This window comes from Lutra lutra, chromosome 6 (genome assembly GCF_902655055.1).
Source record: "Lutra lutra chromosome 6, mLutLut1.2, whole genome shotgun sequence".
Lineage (NCBI taxonomy): Eukaryota > Metazoa > Chordata > Mammalia > Carnivora > Mustelidae > Lutra > Lutra lutra.
In genome coordinates, this window is record NC_062283.1 from 98,508,000 (window position 1) to 98,523,617 (window position 15,618).

General features: G+C 41.3%; 1 protein-coding gene and 1 long non-coding RNA gene across 3 annotated transcripts in view; one reads left to right on the forward strand and one right to left on the reverse strand.

The window, feature by feature from the left end:
* SASH1 (SAM and SH3 domain containing 1) overlaps positions 1 to 15,618 on the forward strand; it is a 315,208-nt gene that overhangs the window by 77,571 nt on the left and 222,019 nt on the right. The gene's annotated exons all lie outside the window — the stretch shown is intronic.
* Positions 4,008 to 5,834, reverse strand: LOC125101766 (uncharacterized). The gene is made up of 2 exons (XR_007127917.1): positions 5,586 to 5,834; positions 4,008 to 4,215 (listed from the first exon to the last, which is right to left on the reverse strand). It is a non-coding gene; the product is annotated as an uncharacterized LOC125101766 (long non-coding RNA).

Below are 15,618 nucleotides of genomic sequence, written 5' to 3' on the forward strand. Positions count from 1 at the left end.
GATTTATTTGACAGAAAACAAGGGAACACATAAACAGGGACTCGATCCCATGTTCCTGGGATTGTGACCTGAGTTGAAGGCATACACTTAACCATTTAACTGACTGAGCCACCCTGGTGCCCCAGGAAGAGCTTTAAAAAAGAGCAAGAGGTTAGTGCAAACAGGAGGCTGGCTAGTAGAACAGAAAAGTCAAGAGCGTTGAACAGGCAGGCCTACCTTTACTCAGCCTCTCTGAGCCTCACTATTCCAATATGTGAAATGGGAGTCCTAATTCCCACCTCATGGAACTGAAGCGAGGGTTACAGAAGAGGAGGCAGGACTGTCCAGTAAATGCTAGCAATTATCATCTTTAGAAAAATATGCTATTTAGCCCCAACATAGCCTGCCAAAGAGGGAAGACCATCTTATTCTTTCCCCCTGAATGGTGCTTACAGGAGAATTATGGTTCCCTGTATGACTATGAGCCTCAAACCCCAAATTTTAGTTTAAACCATATGAATTTATTTGTATAGGTCAAAAATGGTCCTATAGGCAATTCCGTGGGCTTCAACCTGATATGAGTAATAGAAGTTCCTTGCGTGCATCTGTCCATCTGTCCATCCTCAGTGCCTCCGAATCGTAAGAACCATTCACCTTCTGTGATGACGTAGGCTAAGCTGTCTCCAAGAATGCTAAGCAAAGCTGACTCTTGGGGTGGGGGTGGGGGGACACATGAAATGGAGGGAGAGGCAAGACGTGACCAGTCTAGCGAGTATGAAATGCTCTTTAAAATCAAATGAAAGCCAAAAATAAGGGCTAAGAATAAGAAAGCCGCGGCTTGGGGCATACACTATTTATTGTAATTCTTATCCTTGTCTGCCGGTTTTCCAGGGGGCTGTTGGGGATAGTAAAAGGAAAAGAACTGAAAAATCTGTGGCATAGAACAAAGTTTAGAACCAAGAAAAATAAATGCCAGTATTGAAAGGAATTCGGTTATTTTAAGTTCCTCCTGAAATAGACCAATCAGTGTCTGAAACGTTGGTAACAAAATCAGGCAAAGAAAAAAAAAGGCACTGAATAGGGAGCAGGAAGGAACTACCTTTGTAAAATGTACTTAATGAAGTGTTTTTAAGTGTTACTTGAGATTAGAAGGTAGATAGAGCTCTTCTCTGATGATCTTTTCATAGACTCATGCAGCTGGAAGAAACAGTTTATTCTTATTTCCTGCCTCAGGGAGCTATATAAATAAGCCATCCAATTTGAATGATTATCTAATTCATTTTTTTTTTTTAAGTTTTAAACTACATTCTGCCCTGAGTTCTGAGCTCATCTGTCTCCCCTGCCACAAGCAGAGGGTGACACGTAGTCCCCGACCCTGCTTCATCCTGGAATATGACTAAGGAGCTATCTGCAAAATGGGATTTTTATTGGTGCATGGGTATTACTACAGGTATCAGCAAAACTCAGCCTTCCGTCTCCCCTGAGTGCACTGGCAGGTAGGCTCTAGAACTCCAAGGAAGTCTCTAGATGTCCCCTGCACCTGGGAGAGGCCTGTGAAGGACTCTAGCATTGAGTTTCATGGGCCCCAGTCACTCTGGATGTAGCTATAGCCAAAGCTAAGTTTTGGCTCCTTTCTCCAGCAAATTAGCCTCAGGGCTGAGCAACAAAGGCGACTGATAGTGAGTTCAATCAACCACAGGCTCTAGACCAGGCTGTAGAAGGTCTACTCAAACCAACAGCCATCCAGGGAGGTGGATTACATCTTCCGTGATCTTTAAGAACCTAGAAGCATGCACTGACCCTGGGTATAGGTTCTAACAGAGTGGCCACAGAGCACCTTGCAAACCCTAGAGGACCCAAACCCTACAGGTGGTCAGTGGTGCTAGCGATGACCCTTCAGGGGTGTTCAGAACCAAATCGCCCTGGGGCTAGTAGTGGAGAGGAGAGAAGCCCATTTTTTCTTTTGCTGTGGCCCCTTGCATGCAGCGGGTACTCTGTAACCTCTGACATGGCCCCCGGTTGGCTTACATGCCTCTGTTGGCTAAATGCCCAGTTTGAGGAAGAGTACTAGGACCGTCTGTTTTCTTCCTTTCAGAATGAAGTGCAGTGATTGCCTTGCAAGGGTTTTAGGGGAGTCTTGGGACTCCACTCGCTTGGAGTGGACACCGGGCAGCACCATGAGCAGCTGCTGTCCCCTGCACCGGGAACCTCAGCCCTTCTCTACAGCTGCTCTCTCCCAGGCTGCACGGCAGATGCTGGAGCCAGAGAGCTGGCTAGCCGTGGAGGGGGAGGGAAGGGAGAGGGGAATTTGAAAAATCTCATTTATGCCACTGATGCTAGTATCCAAACTTCCTGAAATGTGCATGCCAGCGCCCTTGGCCTGCCTAAAAGGCACAGCAAGTTAGAAACCCAGAGGAAGCCATCAGCCAGAGCTCGCCACAGGTCACAAAACACTGTGCTCCCCATTCTCTGCCCGCTGTGCTGTTGGTCTTGACCTTAGGATGGCCATACCACTCACCTGGGGAGGAGGAAAAGGGAAGGTCTAGTCCTTACCTGAACTTTGGAAATACTTGCTATTCTTACACACTCAGAGAGCATTAAGATTCATCACGGAGCAAGGGAAACCTGAGACATAGACATTAGCCCAATTTGGATGGCTGAATGTTTCTAGGAAAATCTTGTGACTTCTAATAGGGTTCTTGGAATGAATGGCTCTGGGAAGGCCAAGTGGGACTCTCTTCCCCGGAAAGTGTGATATGCCTTCGTCTACCACACCTAGGCTGACTGTCAAGCAAAGATACCCACGTGGTGCTGGACATTCGCTTATACGTGGGGTGGTACACTCAGATTTCGCAAGGAGACATGCAGTTCCAGGACCACAAATTCCTTCGTGGAAGTGTTGGCCATGTGAGAAGGCAGACAGGAATTTGAATGAGGCCACGCAGCCAGGAAACTGTCATAGCGCTGGTGATCTAACAGAGATCAGTGGCAGAATCCAGGAATGGTTGCAAGTGCAAACTTCAGTGTCAGAATTGTACAAATCTTGGATCCTTCCCTTACTGGGAGAAGTTCTGAGATGCTGGGGTCCTTTCTCACTGGGTGAAGTCCAAACAGAGATATAGTATATTGGTCCTTTCTCACCAAGATGTAGGATGATTGAGTTACAACTGGTAAAATAGTTACTTAGAACCCGTCCCAGAACATAACCAAGTACTGAATACATGGTGGTTGCTGTTATTTTTATATTTGTATATATACAGAAAGATTGCATGAAGCATGGAATTGCTAATGCTCACCTTTAAATAATAACCTGATAACTAGCAGTGGCATCCTGTGACCCCCAGCTTGCCTAATTAAACCCCAAGTCCCTATTGATAATGGAGAAAGGGTAGAGCAAAGAAATTGGCTTGAAAATTAGAATTGCCCTTATATCTTATGGGGGGGGGAGGTGGAACACCTGGAAAAAGCACCAACTTTCTTTCTAAATAGGTCCAGTGACTCAAAAGGGTATTCAAGCTTCTAGCCTCTGCTCTCTGTGCTACACATTGCTACACATTAGCTGACATTTACCTTTCCCAAAAAAATGGGATTTAAAACCAACCAGCACAGCCATAGAATCTGGTTCCTACTTTTGAAATAGGCAAAGAAAAATCTCATAAATGCCTAGTAAGTCCTTTGTACTAAGAAGACATTTTCACGCACACAGGGCTGCCTTTTCTTTGATTATGGGACATTCTAGTCCACAGTCCCTGTTTCAATAACATAATAAGAGCATTCTTAGATCTGGAAAAATCTGGGATTGTGTCTCATCCAATGTCTTCATATAGATGAACAAAGTAAGTCCCTGGATAATGAAGTAAATGAGGACCCACATTCCCAGCTAGCCACTTTGATGGTGGCGTAAGTTAGCTTTGGGGAAAAAGTAACCCTCAGCCGGGTGAGCAGGCTCATTACTGGGGCATTTTGAACCCTTTGGAGAAAAGAGCTCTCTGTTTGCACACATGCAGGCACGTTTCTTCCTCTCTCTCTCTCTCTCTCTCTCTCTCTCTCTATTTTTCTCTCTCCCTCCTTGCTCCCAATTTTGCTTTGTCCCCAAAATTCTGATACTCTCCTTCAGAAAAGGAGCTGAAGTAAACAAATCAACAATTGAGGCATTTTTTGAGCAGAATAGATCCATTATTCTTGGGTGAGCAGATTCCAGACACTGATTTCTGTCCTTAACTCAGCTTCTTCTCCCTTGGAGACAGGAAAAAATGGAGAAAACGTGAAACTAACAATAGCACTAAGTCTTTTGACTTCTTTTTGACTTCAGTCCTGATTGACTAGGTAACAGTCCCACGGGGGAGAGAGGCATCTTCTCAGTGGCACATTCAAATTAAGCAAATGGTCAGCACACAGGTGGAGACAAGTCAAAGTGCACTTTCCCCTACTTAAAGAAGAATGCCAGGAGAGTAGTACAAAACTCTTCCCGGCCTGGCTTTCTCCCACAGACCCCAATGCAGGTGAGGGCAGGCTGATCACAGCAGCACCTCACCTGTAACCGCCCCCCACCCTGCCTCTTTGTGAAATCACTACCCTCTGACATCCTAACACACTGTGTTCCATCCTCTGCGCTAAGGCAACAGAGACAACAACACTGCAGGGCTGGTCATCATTTTGTAAGCATTGGGAAGCCAACAGCTGAGAGTTCTTTAAAAAAAAAATGAAATTTAAATTTCTGTATTACTCTAATACCACTTCCTATATGTGTTGACTTGATTAAGCCTTTATTGAATTCCCATGAAAAACTGTTGGAGATCCTCGCTACTTTAAGAGAGAGACTATTGGTTCAAAAGCAAATTTCTATGAATATTTGTATATCCTTAAATACATATTTTTATATTAATAATAGTAACATTTGGGGTGCCTGGGTGGCTCAGTGGGTTAAAGCCTCCGCTTTTGGCTCAGGTCATGATCCCAGGGTCCTGGTATCGAGCCCCGCATCCGGCTCTCTGCTCCGCGGGAAGCCTGCTTCCCCCTCTCTCTCTGCCTGCCTCTCTGCCTACTTGTGATCTCTGTCAAATAAATAAATAAAATCTTAAAAATAATAATAATAGTAACATTTAATTAGCATTTACATCTTGGGCACTTTACACCAATATCTCACATGACCCCATGGACTCCATGGTACTTCTAGCCCCCCTTGACTGATGGGAAGACTGAAGTTCAGTGCTGTTGAGTAACTGACCTGAAGACCATCAGCTTTGACTATTGCTCTGTCCGGTTCTAAAAGTAGCACTCTGGGACCCCCAGAATTCCCCCTATTTATCCAAAGTTAACACAACATTCAGTGTCCATTTGGGGTCAGTTTGGAGAAAGGAGATAAGAGCAGGGGAAAGAATCATGCTGAGAATGGGAGTCCTTGCATAGAGGTTCTGCCTTTGCCTCTTGTTTAAAGAATTTGGAGAATTTAGCAAAATATTGAAGGCACCCATTTCCATCCTTGTGAAGACAAAGATCAAAGAGCCAAAGGTCTGCAGCTGCAGAGGCTTTAACCTCTGGGTAGGGTTAACCTGAGGGAAGAAGGCTCTTGGAGAAGAGAATTTTCCTTGTTGCTGCATTCTTACAATTTCTAGTATTTCCACATGATCAGGACCACACTTCCTAAGTGAGAAGAAACTTCTGGAAGAACACACTGATGAGAGCCTGTAACGTGAATAGGGTTCATTCTGCACAGAGAAATGATTCTGGGCCCTGGTGCGACCCTGTCCCCAGGAGCCACTGACCTTGCAGAACTACAAAGGAGAGGCCCTGTGGAGAGTCACTCCACTGCTGTCACTGGGGGAGCCATTTTCTTCCTTACTTTGTTTATGTTCCTGAGGAATGATGATGATAAATACCATGGACTAAAAACATTATGTTTGAAGATAGTCCATTATGGGTTTATATATTAAGCAACAGTATTTGACTGTGACACACTTTAAGATGAGAGCAATGATACTTACTTTGAAGATACGGTGGTCAAATTTAAAAGAAAGAGGGGTGCCTGGGTGGCTCAGTGGGTTAAAACCTCTGCCTTCGGCTCAGATCATGGTCCTTGGATGCTGGGATCGAGCCCCACATTGGACTCTCTGCTCAGCAGGGAGCCTGCTTCCCTCTCTCTCTCTCTCTCCCTCTGCGGCCTCTCTTGCCTGCTTGTGATCTCTGTCAAATAAATAAGATCTTTAAAAAAATTTTAAAAGAAAGAAAATACAGGATTTCCAGTTAAATTTGAGTTTCAGATAGCAATGAATATTTTTTTTAGTATACATAGGTCCCATAAAATATTTGAGACATATACATACTAAAAAATTATTCATATTTTATCCAGTAACCCTGTTGAAACATCAGTGTAGGGGCACCTGGGTGATTCAGTGGGTTAAGCATCTGCCTTGGGCTCAGGTCGTGATCCCAGGGGCCTGGGATTGAGCATCCCTGGACCACTGGGTTCCCTGCTCAGCAGGGAGTCTGTTTCTTCCTTTCCCTCTGCCGCCCCTGCTTGTGCTCTGTTGCTCTCTCTCTCTGTCAAATAAATAAATAAAATCTGTAAAAAAAAAAAAAAAAGAGAGAGAGAGAGAAGTCTACTTAAAAAAAAAAAGAAAGAACGAAACATCAATGTAACACTTCCTTCAGGAAAACTAGTACATGGCTATAATTTATAGTTTTTAAGGACCATAACAATCATTAAAAGAAAATAAAATGACTTACTGACCTGAAACAAATTTTACCATAATTTCTTATTTGGCAATTTCCCACTTTGTTATTTTTTAAGTTGTATTTATTTAAAGTGATCTCTACACCGAACATGGAGCTCGAACTCACATCCCCAAGAACAAGTCTCACAGGCTCTTCCGAACTGAGCCAGCCGAGTACCTGACAATTTCTGACTTCAAATCAGTCTATATATTTGCTATGAGAACCAGCAGATAATCATATTTTCTTCTGAGTTGAAATATGATTAACTAATTCATAAATAAAGCACACAGAAGTTTTTGTGAGCATTTGAACTATTCTGTATATAAATGTTCACGTGTTAAAGGAAGGAATTCCTTCAACAATTGCTCACGGGGCACTCACTTTATGCTAGACTCTGCTGGAGGTGTTTGGGGGGCATCAGGGAAGTAAATGAACTCCTCTGTCCTCTTGGACTTTACATTCTGGAGAATGTTTTTATGAGGATGTGTGTGAGTTTTAAACTATAGCAAATTCCAGGAGGCTTAGTAATATGTTAGGGAGCGATCTGACATTGTAAAAGTTTCTTTTTCAGGGTACCTGGCTGGCTTAGTCGGAAGACCATACGACTTTGATCTCAGAGTCATGAGTTCGAGCCCCACGCTGAGCATGGGGATTACTTGAAAAAAAGGATTTCTTTTTCATAATTTAGACTTGAGAGATGGATATGTATTTTTTCAGCATTGATTGGTGCTATAAGAATTATACCTCCATCATTTAAGTCCTTTGAAAAGCTCTGTGGGGTTTTATGCCTGAAAATTGTATCCATTTAAGAAGCCTTTGAGGTGAGAGGTCCAACTGCACTGGGAGAGCAGAAAAAGCAGTACAGTCATTCAGGATGTTTAGTTACAAAGTCTCAAATCTTAAATCAGAATAAATTTACAGGTGCCTTTCCCCACCCCACCCCACCCCACTTTTGGGTTGAGGTTTTCAGGAGCAGAGAATTGTCAAGAAGTTCGAGAGGAAATGAAATTTTAAGTTTCTGGGGCCCATTTTCATTGATGCATGGATATCTGCTTAGCAACACATTGTAGTTCTTACTCACACTTGAGAGGTAGTAAATTGCTTTTGGGTAGAAATGAATTAACTCTTTCCTATGACTACATTACCATAGCATGCTGTCAGAAGTGATTTAGTAAATGGAATATAGAAGGCTTAAAACTTTAATATCGTTCCAAGAAATAAATTGATTAATGTGTCCCTTTTTCATTAGTATGATCAGATTCACAAGATAATTTTATGCTGATACTCATTTTCATAACCTCTATTGCCTATCTCTGCAAGCTCAAGGTTGGAAAGACATTTACATTTACTAGTCTGACCTTCGGCATCCATGAGATGCTTATTCCCCTCTATAACATCCTCACCAAATGGTACAACATTTTTGGGTGTCCTAGACTAAGTTTCAGGGGCTCAGGGGTCTGGCTAAAAAAATACAAAACAAAACGGGTGCCTGGCTTGCTCAGTCACTGGAACATCTAAGTTCGAGCCCTATGTTGGGTGTAGAGATTGCTTAAAAATAAACAAACAAACCAACCAACAAAAAGCTTTAAAACAACAACAACAACAAAAACTCTCTTTGTCTCCCAGAACTAAAATATTCTGTTCCTTTTAGTTAGAACAAGGAAATAAGGCCAAAGTTTTAAAAAACCTGCAGCTTTGTAAAGAAGAATTTCTTGTACTTTTTACCTGAGGGAAGAAAAAGACCTTTATTACTGGTAATCGCAATTTCTATATCTAAGATAAACTAACATTCTGTATCTAAATAACATCTGTATCTAAACATAGCTGACCTAAGGGCGCCTAGCTGGCTCAGTTGGTGGAGCATAGGAGTCTTGATCTCAGGGTCATAAGTTCAAGCCCCATGCTGGGTGTAGAGATTACTTAAAAATAAAATCATTATGGGTGTCTGGCTACTCTCTTGGTTTTAGCTCAGGTCATCATCTTAGGTTCCTGAGATCTAGCCCAGTGTTGGGCTCTGCCCAGAGCACAATCTGCTTAAGACTCTCTCTCCCTCTCCCTCTGCCCCTCCAGCCCTCCTTTTCTCTCTGTCTCACTCTTTCTTTCTCTCTCAAATGAAATAAACAAATCTTCAAGAAATAAGATAAAATTATTTAAAAATGAAATAAATAAAAATAAATAAACAACTGACATAATTATTATGTGCCTAACACTGGCTATATCATTTTTATCTCTTTTCTTAACCCAAACATTTGTCATTTAACTTTCCCAAGACCCTTAAGCACCTAGTACTATTATGATCTTAATTAACAGAAAGGATCAAAGAGAAAAGCAGAGATGTTAAGTAATTTGCCTACTATTTTAACATCAGAGAGGATATTCAGAATAGTAGAATCCATTCCTAATTTTCTAGAATTTGCCTCTATGTTTTTGTCAGAAAGTTGGAGTTGGAAATCTTAGATCCACGGTGTTTTTATTACTTCAGGCTTCCTCATTCTCAAATTTATGTGTCTCCACACTGCATAAAATAGTCTATATTTACATACAACTATGTATCTGTATATAGATAGTAACAAATGATTGCAACTAGTCTTCTCCCAGTTTGACCATGGATAAGGTGAAGAAGATAAAAATGTGTTTGATTCCAGGCACCTTTGTACTTTAAACTTGAATAACAACTAAAAGCATGGCTCCATCCAACAGCAACAGAATACGTATTTATCTCATGCACAAATGGAACATTCTCTAGGATGGGCCATATATTAAGCCATATAAAAAGACCCAATTAAAAGAATTGAAATCATACAAATACATTTTCTGACCATGATGGAATTGAATTAGAAATCAACTGCAGAAGAAAATTTGGGAGATAGATTCACGTATATGGGAAAAATAAACAGCACGCTTATAAAAACAAAACAAAACAAAAAAACCAATGGATTAAAGAGGAAATCACAAGGAAAACTTGAAAATGTCTTGAGATGAAATAAAACAATACAGCATACCAAAACTTATGTGATGCAGCTAAAACAGTGCTTAAAATGCAATTTAGAGCTACAAATGTCTAATTGAAAAAAGAAGAGGGACACGGTGTGGCTCAGTTAAGCATCTGCCTTCAGCTCAGGTCATGATCCCAGGGTCTGGGATTGAGTCCTGTATTGGGCTCGCTTCTCCCCCAGCCCACTGCTCCCCCTGCTTTGTGCTTGCTCTCTCTCTCTCAAATAAATAAATAAAATCTCAAAAATTTAAAAAAAAAAAAGAGGAGAGATCTCAAGTCCACAAGAAAATCTCCCACTTTAAGAATTTAGAAAAAGAGCAAACTAAACCCAAAGCAATCAGAAGGGATGAAATGTAAGACTAGAGCAGAAATAAATAAAATAGAGAATAGAAAAACAATAAAGAAAACCAATTAAATCTAAAGTTGGTTCTTTGATGACATCAACAAAGCTGACAAAATTTTAGCTAGCCTGACCAAGCTAAAAAAGGAGAGAAGAATTAAATAATTAAAACTAAAAATGAAAGGAAGGCCATCACTACCCACCTTACTGAGATAAGAATTATAAAGGAACAGGGGCACCTGGGTGGCTCAGTGGTTAAGCCGCTGCCTTCTGCTCAGGTCATGATCTCAGAGTCCTGGGATCGAGCCCCGCATCGGGCTCTCTGCTCAGCAGGGAGCCTGCTTCCTCCTCTCTCTCTGCCTGCCTCTCTGCCTACTTGTGATCTCTCTGTCAAATAAATAAATAAAATCTTTAAAAAAAAAAAAAGAATTATAAAGGAACATTGTGAACAACTATTCACCCAAAATTAGATAAATGAAATGACAAATTCCTAGAAAGATACAAGTTACTAAAAAAGACTCAAGAAGAAATAGAAAACATGAATAGTCTTGTAATAAGTAAGATATTAAAATAGTGATTTTAAAACTTTTCACAAAGATCCAAGGCCAGGTGGATCTACTGGTGAATTCAACAAAACATTCAAAGAATGAATACCTATCCTTCCCAAACTCTTTCAAAAAACAGAAGAGGAAAAACACTGCTCAACTCATTCTAAGGTCATACAATAAAGCCAGTGTTACCCTGATATCAAAACCAAAGACACTGTAAAAAAACCTACAACCAGTGTTTCTTACATTCATGTTTTCTATATGAATATAGACACACATCCAATATTCATATCATATATGAATAAAATCATAAAAATCCTCAACAAAATTTTAACAAACTGAATCCAGCACCTGGTTTTCAGTGAGGATCCCAGGACAATTCAGTGGGAGAAGAGAGAGATGTTATAATACACCAATATCCACATGCAAGAGGATAAAACTGGACTTCTTCCACACATCATACACAAAAATTTACACAAAATGGATCATAATCCTAAATGTTAATTATAAAACTCTTAGGAGAAAACATAGATATAAATCTTTGCAACCTGGGGTTAGGCAATAGCTTCTTAGATATGACATCGAAAATTCAAGTGACGAAAGAAAATACAGATAAATTGAACTACGCCAAAATTCAAAACTTTCATGGTGTAAGCAATACCATCAGGAAAGAAAAAAGACAAGCCACAAAATGGGAGAAAATATCGGCAAAACATATATCTGATAAGGGACCTACATCCGGAATAGATTAAGAACTATTGCAGTTCAGTAAGAAAAAGACAAGCCAATTAAAAACTAGGCAAAAGATCGAACCAGTAATTCTCCAAATAAGATGTCTAAATGGCCAAATAAATGAACAACAAGATGCTCAATGACATTTTTCATAAAGGAAATACAATTCAAAACCACAACGAGATACTACTTCACACCCTCTATGGTAGCTCTTATCAAAGAGAGGGATGCCTGGCTGGCTCTGTCAGGAGAGCATACGACTTTCAATCTCAGGGTTATGAGTTGGAACCCCATGTTGGGTGTAGAGATTACTTAAAAAAATAAAATCTTTTGAGAGAGAGAGAGAAAGAGAGAGAGGAATGCCTGAGTGGCTCAGTGGGTTAAGTGTCTGTCTTTAGCTCAGGTCATGATCCTAGGGTCTTGGGATAGAGTCACGCGTAGGTTCTCCTGGCTCAGAGGGGAGTCCGCTTGTCCCTCTCCCTCTGTTTGCCACTCTGCCTACTTATGCACTCGTGCTTGCTCTCTCTCTCTCTCTCTCTCTCTCGCTGACAAACAAATAAATAAATCTAAATCTAAGTGATGAGGAAGTGGAAAAATTGGAACCCTCCCTCATAGCTGGTGAGAATTGAAGATGGTATAGTGGCATTAGAGGAACAGTTGGGCAGTTACTCCAAGATGAACAGAATTCCCACATGACCCAGCAGCTGCACTCCTAGGGAATGTACCCAAGAGAAATGAAAACACTCTGTCCACCTAACAACTTGTACAGGAATGTTTCTACCAGCATTATTCATAGTAGCCAAAAAGTGGAAACAATTCAAATGTCCATCAACTGATAAGGGGGATAAATAATGTATATATATCCATGCGATGAAATGTTACTTAGCAATAAAAAGAAATGAAGTATGGCTACCAAAAAAATATTGTGCTAAGTGAAAGTCACAAAATGTCACATAATATGATTCCATTTGTATGAACTATACTCAGTGAGCATATTTATAGAGACATAAAATAGATTAAAGGGGCTTAGGGCTTGAGGTGAGGGACAGGGGCAAGAAATGGATATTGACTATTAATGGGTACAAGGTTTCTTTACAGGGCCATGAAAAAATTCTAAAATTAGGCTGTGGTGATAGTTTTATGATCCTGTGAATGTGCTCTATACATTAAATTATAACCTTTAAATAGGTGAATTGTATTTTATGTGAATTGTATCTCAAAAAAACTATTTTAAAAGAAAAGGGCAGGGCATCTTATTCTATTCTTTCCTAAATCAACAATACTCACACAATCCCTCAAATATTTTCAATAATTTTTATTGTCACTCTTTTAAGGCCAAGCTTAAAAAAATTCACAAATTCTAGAAAACTTTCTTAAAATAACTTTTATGTTCCACGCTGACCAGTTTGAGTGGACATTTCTCCAGAAGGTAGTCAGCCATCTAACGCTGCTTATGTAATCTTGGTAATTGTTCTAGAGTATTCCCATTGACATTCCTGAGCTACAACTTATTTCAAGTCCTTTACCTTCATTATGTACTGTTGTATGGTTCCAAGGAAAGCTGATGATTCCATTTGCTCCTGAGTTTACAGTCTGGAGCTCATTGAAGTTCATGCTCAATTAGTGAAAGCTTTGACCTTGATCTTTACTTCAGTTAGGGTCCAGGCAGTACACAGCAAGCTGGTTCAAAAGGTTTGACAGGAACTGAATGAGGGCACTATTTCACAGAGGTGTGGGCAAACTTAAGAAACAAAGGATGGTGGAGCACCACATACTAGCAACAGCAGGAAGCTTTTTCCACCTCTAAGCCCAAAGGGAAAACTGGAGAAAAGAGTTGTTAAATCAAGGACCATAACCCTGGAAAAATAGGGTCACCTCTACTGAGCCCCAGGCTTGGAGGAACATAGCAATTGCCAAACACTCGCGTGAGGAAGGGGACAGACAGGAGTGCCCTACCTTCTCTCCTGCTCTCTTACCATCCACCATGAACCCAACCCAAAGGAAGCCAGAGAAACAGGGAGTCAGACTCCCATCTGTAGATATCAGCCTCCCACGGGACAGATAACAGAAAAGACATGAATCTGGAGGGGCAGATGGAGACAAATTAGCAAAGCCCTGACCCACAGGGGTTCCTAGCCTCTAAGCACCAAGGTTCCCACCTCTAACCAGAAGCCTTTTCTGGATAGTCAAGGAACATCATGGTGGCCATTCCTCTGTTTCTAAAACTTTGGGCCCTGTCAAAAGCAGCCATTATTTCAAACCTCCACTAGTTTTCTCCAGGAAGTCTCTGACAATGCTAGCATAGGAGAAGAGTACCTCCCCACTAGTACCTATAGCCCTTCAACTGGTTTACAAAAGTAGACTTTCCCTTCTGCGTTCACAGCCTCCTCTCTCTGGAAACACAGACAGGTTCCTGAGGGCTGAGTCGGGGGTGGATTTTCTTTCCCCTCCTTCCAGTCCCTCTGAGACAGAGGCTGTAGAACACATCACCCAGCAGCCCCCTCAAAACTTCTTCCAGCTGATAATTATCGTGTGTCAAGTCTTTTTATACTCCCATAGGCAGAAAAAACTCCTTATTGGCCTTTTCATATTTATTTGACCCTTGGACAGGAGTGGGATGAAGTTGCTCTAAGAGGAGCCTTAATATTTTGAAAACCAATTACTGTGCTGTACTTGTAATGCGGTGATGATCTCAGAAGCCACACCGGGCCAAACAAGATGATTTGTTCCTACAGATAAGATAGCCTGATGTTTCTCCCTTCACATTTCTTTTGTCATTAACTTGCAATGGGTGCATCTTAGATTTCCATGTGTACGGGCTTATTTACACTCACACCTCAAGGGCTCTTTCCACTGTGACCCCATAGAGAGTACCCTAACTTTTCTGTAGTCCTAATTTAACAATGTAAAGACCTATTTATCTTGTTTCTGAGTTTGCAACAATGTTCCAAATCCTTAAGGTTGCCAAAAGTCTGACCTCTGTGAAACTGAAACGTTGTTAGCTTCACTGTGACTATTTTCTTGAACTATAGAATCATTCAGTAGTTTCTGAATTCTGAAGTTTTCCTCCTGTGTCAAATTTAAAGGAAAAGAAGTAGGAAATGTTACCTAAGCAAATTGCTGATGCCATGGTTCTCAGACTCTGGTTCCCAAAAACTATCTGGGAACTTGTTGGAAATGCAAATTCTTGGGCCCAGCCCAGACCAGCCAACTGACTCAGATACTCTGGGAGCTTTCCAGAAGTTTCTGAAGCTGGGTAAAGTTTAAGAACCCCTGACTTAGTATACAAAAGTAGGACATGGGACGTGTCCTAGTCTGGGCTCTCTACAGTGCCTAAATAATGGGCGTCACCATTAAAAGTGGCTTTTGAATTACGATTACCATGCCCCTGCCGTGTTGCCTTTGTTTTCCTGTCCAGCGAGAAGGCCACATGGGGCTGCTCTGAGTTCATCCAATGGCATCCCAAGCAGTCAGCCCAAGTCAGTCTCCAAAACTAGTTGCTCCCAAGGAGTGGGAGGATTTTATCCTGGCCACAGGACTTAATACCTCCAGGGACTCACTTGACACAAGGCACTCAAGTAGATAGGGACAAAATGACTAGACGTCACTATTTTTAAACCTATGTGGTGACAGTACCTCTTTGCTGTCCTTGAATGCCCCCAGGGAACTGGCCTCATGCCACATCTTCAGCATAACCCTCATAGGCAACTGGAGAGGAAGCTAGGAGTCTTGTCCTGAAAAAGTTGACTGTATTAATGGGCTGCCAAACCCATTAAATAATGGTATCCTCCTGGAAGAGGGCAATTATGAATCAGGTTCAACAGGTGCTGCAGTGCTTCCTACATCCTATTGTATTTACTGCTCTTCCACCCAATGCTGATCCCAGGCTTCAAAGGACAGTGTACGATGTGTCCTGAGAATCCAGAATGACCAGAATGACCTGTTACCTCCCACAGGTTGCTCATGGGCAGCTGCTTTCTGAATTAGGTTCTTTACATTTTTGCTCAGCCTCTTCATCAGCTTAACTTGGCTGTCTTTCTTCTCGAAAACAAGGCACTTGGCTGGTAGAATTTTGCTCACTTGGTCACTTGGCTCAGAGTTTGGTGACTTTTCTATTAATGTTTATTCACCAAGTATATTTTACTTCATTTTCCCTGCAATAACGCAGCTGACTCCAAAACGTCCAAGATGGGCCAAGCACTGAAGAGGAGCCATGATTCCAGAATTTCTGGGATGATATGAGGATAGAAAATAAGGAAAAGACACAGCCTGAAGGCCCAGAGACTTAGCATGAGGATAAGCAAGATGTA